The following is a 12,398-nucleotide window of genomic DNA, read 5'->3' as shown; positions in this document are numbered from 1 at the left end:
GCCCAGGCGGTCTAGGTGCCTGGACTCGGTCCAAGTGCTTGGACCCAAAAAATCATCCATAAACCTATATAGAGCACATCGATTGGTCGGGACACGTGGTCCAGGCGCCCGTAACAGCCTATATAAGCAATATTCAACTAGGGGATAAACAACAACATTTAGAACAACTTTTGCTCTTGCGTGCTGCTCAAAAAATGCATCCTCGATGCCTAAACTGTAAGATATCGCAAAATAAATAATAAATATTACTGGACGAAAAATCTTATTGGATTTTTCAGGAATTTTTAGGAATTTTTCGGGATTTAAATGGAGTTCGTATGACTCGTTTAGAGGGGATGGATTCGGGGTACAATAAAGGCCTGTTTGGGACACCATTTAAGTAGGAGTTGATTTGGGAATGGACTTAGACTTTAATTAGTCTAACCTAAGTTTAAATCCCATCTCTTTATTTTCTCCTCCCCGATTCCTATTCTTCCTCCCCGATTCTCTCTGCCCGAAACCCCTCCCTCTCCGGCGATTTCTCTCCCTGCGAAGGCAAGCGCGCCACCGCCCGCCGGTGTAAGCCTGATCAAGCCTCTCCCTCTCCCTCTCGATTTCCTTTTCCTCTCTCGCGCGAACGCCCGACGCCGACACGGTGCATTCTCCATCGCGATCGCAGCCTCGCCGAGTCGCCTGAGGAAGAGCAGCTGGATATCGAAGGATACCCGGCTATCTCCGGCTGAGAAGGCGTTCTGGTGGCTGTCTTCTATGAGCGATCGTCTCTTCGACCGGTTGTTGCGCGCAATCGAAGGGATCCGGTTCTAGGGCACAGTGAAGGCCCTGATTCGCGTCGTCTCCAGCCAGTTGATCTCCTCGTTCATCCTCTTCGATCTGTTTACTGGAAAGTGGTCCGTATCCATCCCCCAGTTGGATCGAAGTGGGTGACACCACCTGGAAGAGTTTAATCGAGGTAGGCTTCATTTCGAAACATACAGCTTCAAGATCTTATTTGTTTGATCTTCTTGGTGATGTTCTTTCTGTTCTGGAATAGAGGAAGCATTGGACTAGTATGTGGTAGATCTTCCTTGTTGCCGATCACTGCCCATTTCCATTTCTTGGAGTTGTGGAGGTCTCGGCTGAAGAGTTAGGGATATGTTGAGGTGAGTTCGTGCTGTGAATTAGGGTTTTAACAAATCCTTTGCTATATGATTGGATTTATGGATTAATTCTTGGATGAATTGGTTGTGGGTATTCTTTGTAGCTTCTTGGCCGTGAGTTGTAGGGTTGCTGAGCTATTGGAATTGCTGTCATACTTCAAGGTCAGTGCTTTTCTAGTGTTGTACTTGGGTATCCTATTAGTATGATGCTAAATTGGATTTTCTATGGGTTGTGAGACTTTGTTCTGCTTAGGTTTATGAGTAGTGTGATGTAGGATTGATTCTTGATGTTAGTTGTTGATACATAGATTAAATGATGGTGATAAATGGATTAAATGGTTATAATTTGGAATTTGATTATGATAAGTTGATTTGTGATGGTTATTTGGTGAATGATTTATGTAAATGGATACATGATCATTATTTGTATGTGTTGGATTGATTGAGGTTTATATTGGGTTGAAATTTGTGGATATGATGATTGGTTGATGTGGATTGTTATGTGATCATTCTTGAGATCATTGGATTGCTTATTGGTTGGATTGTCTGATGTGGTGGTTTGGTTATTTGTAGATGATGATGTTAGGTTGTTGTGGATTTAGGATGAGTTTGGATTAGTGAGTTTTGGATTGATTAATAGATTGTGGATTATGTTTGGATCTAGAAAGAGTTGAAGTGAGGAATTAGGTAAGTTATTTCGATTGGGGTCTTTCTAATTAGATTGGGGAGTTTAGTTAGCTATTTGCTACCTATGTAATTAGCTAAATATATTATGTGATCACAGGATTTTATTTCGAGGCGAGCGTCTCGACGTGGGATTGGATTGTCTGACGCGGTCGACAGATAAAGGCGGGTATTTCTTCCTTGACCTCTATGTAGATTTTCTTATACTTAGTGCATGGTTATTATTGGATGAATTAGGCTGCTTTATCTTTTATCATGATCGGTTGTTATTTTTCCTGCATGATACTTATGCTTGACCCTTGTGATGATCTATTTAATTCATATACAGTCTTCACTCTTGATATCTACTCTATTGTGATTACACGTGTAGAGTATGTCTTGTAGGGATTGTCGGGTGGCTGGTATTATCATGCTGATTGGGTATATGATGTGGACTGTACAAAGGTGGGTATGTGTTTTAGGAGTCATCATGTTGACCCTACATTCGCATGTTGTATGTATACACGTGTTTGGTTATGTACTTTTGGAGGAGTTATGTTGATTGTATGTTTGTGTTTTATCCACGTGTCTGATGTGTTTATTATTGGAGGATACATGTTGATTGTATTTACGATCTGTGCATATGTGTCCAGGGGGATTATTGGAGATTCTTAGTTGATTATACATGTGTAGTTGTGTACATGTGTTGGGTGGGATGTGTGGATTTATCATGATGATTATACTCATGTTGGAGGTATTTGTGAGGTTTGGGGTTATTGCATGGATGATGATTATATATATATATATCGTATTAATACGTTCCATTCGTGATGACCATTATCTCCCTTGTGGTGAGAGAGTCGTGATTGGTTTGGTTAACCTGCGCTCGGCCGCTCGTGGGTAGTGGTAGTTGGGCGATTCTTCTTAGTCTGTCGTGCCACCGATCGCGAGGTTTAGTGAATCCGGCGTTGTGGCGATCGGGGACCACGATCTTATGTAGTTAGGCATTCTTAGCGGGCTGTCCTCGACATTATATAGTGGGGGAGGGTAATCTGATCGTCGCGAGACCCGAGCCTCTCGGCCGTCGGGGTCGTGGTGTCAGAGAGGTGGCGGGGTGACCGTGGAGCGTCATCTGTGATTATTATTCTTCGTTTGATCGCGGTGCGTCTGCGTTTGCATCGTGCACAGTAGATACTAGTTGCGTGTGATTGTCGTTGCACTTGATTGAGATATGGTTGTTGCGTTTGGTTGCCATCTGCGTCGTATCGTTTATTTTACGTATATGCGATCGTACTTATATTCTTGCAGTGTCGCGGGTATATCATTGCGGATCGATGAGTTCTTGATCGTTGTACCGTATGTCGATTCAGTTAGGTATGTATCTATCGTTATGTTAGTTGTGGTTTGTACAGGTTTATATCGGGTTATTATATCGGTATGTTCGGATCGTTGATTATGATAGTATGATCGTATTCTTATTCCTCTGAGGCTGTATACTTGTGTTCTCCATGTTTTATTTGTAGACCGTGCACTGTCTTCTATTACCCATTGAGTTACCTATACTCACCACCGCATATCATTTATGTTTCGGTAGATGGTTGGGGTGTCGCTCGGAGTATCCTGTCTGCTAGGTTCTACGTCGCGTTCGAAGGCGTGTTCGTTTTTATTGTATATTCTTTTCTTATTCGTGGCGTTGTATTTGTCTTGCATATGGTATCTTATTCTTTTGGTGTTGTATTTGTTGTATAAACTAGCCGGCTAGCAGTGTGTTGATTGTGTTGTATTGGGCTTTCGGTTTCGTTTTCATGTGTTGGTTTTAAATGCGGTAGTGTGAAATTGTTTATATATAGCTGTGGTTGTGATTATTCATTCCGGTAGTGTGAGGTGTTATTATAACTAGCGTGGTTGTGTATATAAATATTCGGTAGCGTGTGGTGATGTATTTCTTGTATTGATGCTTGATTGTCACGTGGGGAGGTTACTGCGGATTTTTGTCAGCGGGAACTCCTTTGGGCGTGTGATTTAGTGTATCGAGGCGATCTGATACTGCTTTGTTTTGTTTTGGATTTTAGAGATTTATCGATACCATTTTTGTATCAGGTATACGATGTCTATTGTTCGTGTTTTGGATTCGTGATTCGGTTTTCTTGATGTGACTTTTGGGTTTTGGGACCAGGCAGCAGGACATCTCCGAGCTATAGGAGGTATGTTTGCGTATTGTTATCATACATTTACGTTGGTGTATGTATTGTTGCCCGTATAGTTATAATGTGTGTTAGTTCTCTTTACTAGTCTATTTGTTTGTAGCATGCATTGCATGGTTTGGGTCAATCACTGATCACGGTTGACCTAATGGAGATCAAGGATTACAGTCTCACGGGATTCATCATATCATACTACTAGTAGTTTAGTGTCTATTACTACTAGTTGGTTGAGAGGTAGAGTCGTATACCAGTCTCGGTTATCATTAGTTGTGTAGTGAATGATATATGTATACCCATGTTGACTCAGTTAGTAGAGTATCGGTTTACTCCTGTTGAGGATTGATTTACTTGGTTGACTTGTGTAGTTATGGTTTGACTTATTACCCTTGTTGACTTGGACAGTTGGGGTTTGACTTATCTTAGTTGGTGTTGTGATCCTATTAGTTCGGTTAGTAGAGGATCGATTCACCCTTGTTGACTTGGGTAGTGGTGTATCGATTTACCTTAGTTAGTTTCATCAGTGGATGATCGATTTACTCTTATTGGATCAGTTAGGAGATGATCGATTTATTTTGTTGGTCCGACCAGTAGGGGACTGACTTACTCTATTTTTAGAGATTCCTATCTTTGGGACGCTTCATACTTGGTTAGATATTTTGACTTGTACCGGGGTAGAAAGGACTGAATTGGCCGTATACCAATATCGGCTTAGTCAGTCTGTAGAGGATTGTCGTATCCGATTCCATGGGGACTTTGACTATGGACTGTCTGTACCTGGTAGGATGACTTAGAAGGTACATTCAGGTAGGATACCGCACGGTGTGGAAAAGTGTAAAGCTACGTGCTTAACACTTTGAGATACAACCGTTACTAGGGTGTATGAGTTGGAGAGTACATTTGGATATACGATTTGTACTGCCATGAGATAGTTGAAGTTGGCTGCTTAACCTTTACGTGACCCGGTACCACGTGAAGGAAGAAGGAGAGAATGTTTTTGGAGATCAGGTCATCACTTAGTGATTTCCTTGAGATGTTTTGGAGAGAGAGTAGTTCTTTACCTCTTTCGATAGCACGATGGATTTTAAGGTGATGACTAGTAAACTCATCTAACGTTGCTCCATGGGAGATCCTGACTCATAGAGCTGTCGGATGTAGTTAGATATCCTTGATGTACCTAGTGATTTGCGACCTGTGATGATACAGAGGTAGGGGTATTAGTTGAGTAATACCTAGGAGTTCTGATCATAACTAGGTATAATTTCATATGATGATCTATGAGGGGTAGAGCGTCGATTGACAGATATTTTGATCAGTTATTTAGTTGTAGCGTTCCTCTATCTTTGTGTTCATTGCTCGATAGCGGAGGTTGCTGAGCCTCAGGGTGGAGCAATCATAGTATGATGGGGTACGAGACAATGGTTAGACGACTCAGCTAACATTGTCTATATCAGGTGACTCAAGACCTTGGCCACGTGATCATTTTACCAGATCTTGTAGCCTATATCTCATATTAGAGGGTTTGACCTTTTATCGGTATTTGTCGAGGGACATTTATAGATGAGGGTTGCGGAGGTACTTGCTTGATGGGTAGATTCTTGGTCAGGAGATTGTGTGACCCTTTGACTTTGGATTGATATTCTGTTACTATGGATATTTGATTATCAGAAAGGATGAGATGATGAGATTTGGCAGACTTTATGGATACATTTAGTTTGTTGGCAGTAGGTGTTGAGGGTTGGATGCTTTCGTTTTTCTCTATCTTTGTGTAGGAGACTATCCGGTATGATTGATTGATGTTGAGGATGATTTTGCTTGATAGATATTAGGAGATCAGGTGTGATGATATGTTATCTGTTGATGACCTATTGGTGGATATTTAGTTGATGGTCTACTATTTGGTGTTTGAGGTTGATAGAGACATGAGGAGTGATGTGTCTGTGATATTTAGGGATTTAGTGATTGTAGTTGGTCATTAGTTTACAGACTTGTTGTTGATGATCTTATGGTTGAGTAAGCCGGTGGTACGTACAATATGAGTCCTTGGTGTTACCATTTAGGCATACCGTGCCTAGATGTTTACATGGACTCCGTGTACTTGGTATTCTTAGGGTTTGGATCAGTTTTTATTGTCTTTATTGGCGATGTTGTGATCTATTCCCGATCTGAGGTGGATCACGTACACTAGCTTCGCATAGTTCTAGAGATGTTTCGACGGGAACATCTATATGTGCAGTTAGTAGTACGTATTGTGATTGTCTTCTGCGAGATTTCTGGGACGCGTTATCTTTAGTAGAGAGATATTAGTGGATCCATGGGAATTAGAAGTTGTTACCAGTTGGAAGTAGTCGTAGTTTATACCAGAGACTCGCAGCTTCCTTTAGTTTGGCTGGATATTACTAGAGATTGATTGAGGGTTTTCTCCAGCATTTACGCAGTTGACCGGATTGTCTAGGAAGAGTATGGGATTTTCCTGGATAGATGGTTGTGAGATCAGTTTAGATAACTGCACCGTCTTAGTTATGCTTTCTAGTGTAGACGGATTTGTACTCTACACAGATATATCGTATCTAGGAGTCGGTGCAGTTCCGATATAGCATGAGCGGAGTAATCTCGTGCTAGTAGTGAGAATCGTGTAATGAGAATGAGATTCTTTATTTTCGTGGGAGATCATGTGTGTTCTCGAGTCACTTCTTAACCGGGAGGAGTTACTGCAGGAAACACCTTGATCTGGATTGACGATACATTCGGGTGACATCTGATGTGTGGAGACATTGGAGCACTCTTATTGGTGGAATGATATGAAGAAAGACCTCGCGGATTCTGTAGCTTGATGTTTATTATGTCAGCAAGTGGAGGCTGAACATCAGATGTTAGTAGGATTGTCTCTGTTGGTTTGGATACTAGAGTAGAGTTGGGAGCATGTTTTGACAGATTTTGTTGTGGAATTATCCAAGATAGGGAGAGGATATGATGGTTCGGGTAATCATTGTTGGGCGACGACTTGCTCCCTGGCTATTGATTTGTAGGACAGATTCTTTTGGATTGAGTAGCAGGATTATACTCTAGAGGAATTACCGGACTGGATGATGTATCTCTGAGGGTTGTTTTGGATGGAGATCCGCGATTTCACATCTTGGTTTTGACTGTGATTACAGTAGACTTTGGATTAGGAGTTTCACTTTAGTATAGATTTTCATCTCAAACTGATGGATAGTTTGAGCGCTCTATACATGTGTTGGAGGATTTATTGATAGTGGATTTTGGATTTTAGAGGTGTTTGATTTATCCACAGTTGGCTAGATTGCAGAGTGAGAGTGATTGCAGAGTGAGAGTAGCGGGAGTAGGGTGAGTTCATAGCTCACAGAGTTGCCGCTAGTCACTTGGAGGAGGATTATCATATTTGGAGATTTGTTTATGATACTTGGATGAGTGACATATGAGTATGTTGATTGGTAGTTACCTTGGAGGAGGGTCCCTAAGTTGACCAGTAAATTTGGGGACCAAATTTTTATTAGTGGGGGAGAATGTAAGATATCGCAAAATAAATAATAAATATTACTGGACGAAAAATCTTATTGGATTTTTCAGGAATTTTTAGGAATTTTTCGGGATTTAAATGGAGTTCGTATGACTCGTTTAGAGGGGATGGATTCGGGGTACAATAAAGGCCTGTTTGGGACACCATTTAAGTAGGAGTTGATTTGGGAATGGACTTAGACTTTAATTAGTCTAACCTAAGTTTAAATCCCATCTCTTTATTTTCTCCTCCCCGATTCCTATTCTTCCTCCCCGATTCTCTCTGCCCGAAACCCCTCCCTCTCCGGCGATTTCTCTCCCTGCGAAGGCAAGCGCGCCACCGCCCGCCGGTGTAAGCCTGATCAAGCCTCTCCCTCTCCCTCTCGATTTCCTTTTCCTCTCTCGCGCGAACGCCCGACGCCGACACGGTGCATTCTCCATCGCGATCGCAGCCTCGCCGAGTCGCCTGAGGAAGAGCAGCTGGATATCGAAGGATACCCGGCTATCTCCGGCCGAGAAGGCGTTCTGGTGGCTATCTTCTATGAGCGATCGTCTCTTCGACCGGTTGTTGAGCGCAATCGAAGGGATCCGGTTCTAGGGCACAGCGAGGGCCCTGATTCGCGTCGTCTCTAGCCAGTTGATCTCCTCGTTCATCCTCTTCGATCTGTTTACTGGAAAGTGGTCTGTATCCATCCACCAGTTGGATCGAAGTGGGTGACACCACCGGGAAGAGTTTAATCGAGGTAGGCTTCATTTCGAAACATACAGCTTTAAGATCTTATTTGATTGATCTTCTTGGTGATGTTCTTTCTGTTCTGGAATAGAGGAAGCATTGGACTAGTATGTGGTGGATCTTCCTTGTTACCGATCACTGCCAATTCCATTTCTTGGAGTTGTGGAGGTCTCGGCTGAAGAGTTAGGGATATGTTGAGGTGAGTTCGTGCTGTGAATTAGGGTTTTAACAAATCCTTTGCTATATGATTGGATTTATGGATTAATTCTTGGATGAATTGGTTGTGGGTATTCTTTGTAGCTTCTTGGCCGTGAGTTGTAGGGTTGCTGAGCTATTGGAATTGCTGTCATACTTCAAGGTCAGTGCTTTTCTAGTGTTGTACTTGGGTATCCTATTAGTATGATGCTAAATTGGATTTTCTATGGGTTGTGAGACTTTGTTCTGCTTAGGTTTATGAGTAGTGTGATGTAGGATTGATTCTTGATGTTAGTTGTTGATACATAGATTAAATGATGGTGATAAATGGATTAAATGGTTATAATTTGGAATTTGATTATGATAAGTTGATTTGTGATGGTTATTTGGTGAATGATTTATGTAAATGGATACATGATCATTATTTGTATGTGTTGGATTGATTGAGGTTTATATTGGGTTGAAATTTGTGGATATGATGATTGGTTGATGTGGATTGTTATGTGATCATTCTTGAGATCATTGGATTGCTTATTGGTTGGATTGTCTGATGTGGTGGTTTGGTTATTTGTAGATGATGATGTTAGGTTGTTGTGGATTTAGGATGAGTTTGGATTAGTGAGTTTTGGATTGATTAATAGATTGTGGATTATGTTTGGATCTAGAAAGAGTTGAAGTGAGGAATTAGGTAAGTTATTTCGATTGGGGTCTTTCTAATTAGATTGGGGAGTTTAGTTAGCTATTTGCTACCTATGTAATTAGCTAAATATATTATGTGATCACAGGATTTTATTTCGAGGCGAGCGTCTCGACGTGGGATTGGATTGTCTGACGCGGTCGACAGATAAAGGCGGGTATTTCTTCCTTGACCTCTATGTAGATTTTCTTATACTTAGTGCATGGTTATTATTGGATGAATTAGGCTGCTTTATCTTTTATCATGATCGGTTGTTATTTTTCCTGCATGATACTTATGCTTGACCCTTGTGATGATCTATTTAATTCATATACAGTCTTCACTCTTGATATCTACTCTATTGTGATTACACGTGTAGAGTATGTCTTGTAGGGATTGTCGGGTGGCTGGTATTATCATGCTGATTGGGTATATGATGTGGACTGTACAAAGGTGGGTATGTGTTTTAGGAGTCATCATGTTGACCCTACATTCGCATGTTGTATGTATACACGTGTTTGGTTATGTACTTTTGGAGGAGTTATGTTGATTGTATGTTTGTGTTTTATACACGTGTCTGATGTGTTTATTATTGGAGGATACATGTTGATTGTATTTACGATCTGTGCATATGTGTCCAGGGGGATTATTGGAGATTCTTAGTTGATTATACATGTGTAGTTGTGTACATGTGTTGGGTGGGATGTGTGGATTTATCATGATGATTATACTCATGTTGGAGGTATTTGTGAGGTTTGGGGTTATTGCATGGATGATGATTATATATATATATCATGTTCATCATTCATTGCATCTGATGACCATTATCTCCCTTGTGGTGAGAGAGTCATCAGTTGGTTTAGTTTAGCACCGCCCACTCGGCCACTCATGGGTAGTGGTAGTTGGAGCAGTTGCTGCTAGTCCTGTCGTGCCACCCGGTCACGAGGTTTAGTGAGATCCGGCGTTGTGAGCAGTCAGGGACCCTGATGCTATGTAGTTAGATAGCTACTAGCGGACTGTCCGCCTCGACCACTATATAGTGGGCTGGAGGGTAGTACAGTCGTCACAGACCCAAGCCTCTCGGCCATACAGGGGTCGTGGTGTCTAGAGAGGTGGCGGGGGTGACCATGGAGCATGCATACGCAGTTATTATTCTTGCATTTGATGCGCGGTGCATCTGCATTTGCATACATGCCTAGTAGATACTAGTTGCATGTGATTGTCGTTGTTGCACTTGATTGAGATATGGTTGTTGCATTTGGTTGCCATACTGCATACATGTCATTTATTTTACATGTATATGCAGTCGTACTTATATTGCACAGGTGTCACGGGTATATCTGTTGCAGATCCAGTGAGTTTACTGATCATTGTACCATGTGTCGATTCCAGATTGGGTATGTATCTGTCATTATGTTAGTTGTGGTTTGTACAGTTTATGTCAGGTTATTATGTCAGGTATGTTCAGATGCATTGATTATGATAGTATGATCATGTTCTTATTCCCTACTGAGACTGTATACTTGTGTTCTCCATGTTTTATTTGTAGACCATGCACTGTCTTTTCTATTACCCGCTGAGTTACCTATACTCACCACCGCATGTATACATTTATGTTTTCAGGTAGATGGTTGGGGTGTCGCTCGGAGTATCCTGTCTGCCGGGTCCTACGTCACATTCGAAGACTGTGTTCGTTTTCTATTGTATATTCTTTTCTTATTCGTGGCATTGTATTTGTGCTTAGCCATGTGGCTATCTTATTCTTTTGGTGTTGTATTTGTTGTATAAGCCTAGCCGGCTAGCAGTGTGTTGATTGTGTTGTATTGGGCTTTCCGTTTTCGTTTTTCCGCTGTGTTGGTTTTTAGTACAGCCGTGTGGGCTGTTTTATATATAACTGCGTGGTTGTGATTATTTCATTCCAGCCGTGTGGGCTGTTATTATAACTGCGTGGTTGTGTATATAAATATTCCAGCCGCATGTGGCTGATGTATTTTGCTTGTATTGATGCTTCAGATTGTCACCGGTACAGGGGAGGTTCTGCCGGATTTTTGTCTGACAGGAACTCCTTTGGGGGCGTGACATAAACATTGCTCCGATGATCGAGAACAAGAATCTTCAGATATGTAGTTGTCGGTATTTTCATTTTACAATTGTCTTAATCTTGTAATTCCATACTTGTGCTTATTCAGAACTGATAGCAAATTGCCCAATGAAAGCACTCTCACATGCGGGCCTTGAAGTAAGAGTCGCCACAGGCTTCGAACCAAGTAACTCTTGGTGTTCATGATGCTTTGTTACTTTCTTTCTTTTCTTGCTTATTCCACTGCATCTTAACTCGAACATTTTTATACAAATGTGAAAGTCACGAGCACTATTCACCCCCCCCCTCTAGCACAACGATCCTACAGGATCCATATATTTTGTCCTTTATCCTCATGCTGAATGTAGTAAGCTCAGTTCTCGGTCTGCTCTTTGTGTTTTGCTTGGCTACGGCGAGGTTCTAAAGGGATATAGATGTTATGATCCAGTTAATCAAAAACTCTATGTCTCACATCATGTTATTTTTCTTGAACACATCTCATTCTATTCTATTCCCTCTGAGACTCTTATTCTTCAAAAATCTAATCTCACTCGTATTGATCCTTTTTGCATTAACTCTGATGATATGTCATCTCATGTTTCCCCACAATTAGACCACCCTAGCAACTCTTCTTCTAATGATGCTATTTGCAGGATTGACACTCATATAGATTCTGATTTTCAACTCTCCTATGATTCCTCTACTCCTACTGCTTCCCATGATGCTCCCGTGATAGTGGATCCTCCTTCTCGTTACCCTCAATAATCTCGTAAGTCTATTCAATTACCTAATTTTGTGTATTCTACTTATTCTAGTTCTTTTTCTTCTTTTTTGACTTCTATTCATCAATTGTCTGAGTCCTCCTCTTATAAAGAGGTTGTTCTTGATTCTCTTTGGCAGAAGGCTATGGCGGAAAAACTTCCTGCTTTGTATCAAACAAGTACTTGGGATCTTGTTCTTCATTCTTTAGGGAAGCATGCGATTGGTTCTCAATGGATATAAGATTAAAACTAAATCTGATGGGTCAGTTGAGAAGTATAAAGATAGTTTGGTTGCTAAAGGATTTTCCCAACAGTATGGTATGGATTATGAGGAAACCTTTGATCTAGTTTCCAAGCTTATTACTATCCGTACTCTCATTACAGTTACATTAGTTCGTCAGTGGTCTATTTTCCAGATGGATGTTAAAAACACT

At 41.2% G+C, this 12,398-nt stretch overlaps 2 long non-coding RNA genes across 2 annotated transcripts; both read left to right on the top strand.

The window, feature by feature from the left end:
• Positions 1–356: 356 nt before the first annotated feature.
• LOC122024426 lies at positions 357–1,979 on the top strand. The gene is made up of 4 exons (XR_006123424.1): positions 357–949; positions 1,031–1,139; positions 1,241–1,298; positions 1,921–1,979. It is a non-coding gene; the product is annotated as an uncharacterized LOC122024426 (long non-coding RNA).
• Positions 1,980–8,397: 6,418 nt separating this feature from the next.
• On the top strand, positions 8,398–9,291 carry LOC122025661. Its single transcript, XR_006123796.1, has 3 exons — positions 8,398–8,451; positions 8,553–8,610; positions 9,233–9,291. It is a non-coding gene; the product is annotated as an uncharacterized LOC122025661 (long non-coding RNA).
• Positions 9,292–12,398: the final 3,107 nt, after the last annotated feature.

This window comes from Zingiber officinale, chromosome 9B (assembly GCF_018446385.1).
Source record: "Zingiber officinale cultivar Zhangliang chromosome 9B, Zo_v1.1, whole genome shotgun sequence".
NCBI lineage: Eukaryota > Viridiplantae > Streptophyta > Magnoliopsida > Zingiberales > Zingiberaceae > Zingiber > Zingiber officinale.
The sequence above is the reverse complement of the archived record's forward strand: the minus strand, read 5'-3'. Positions and strand labels throughout refer to the sequence as shown.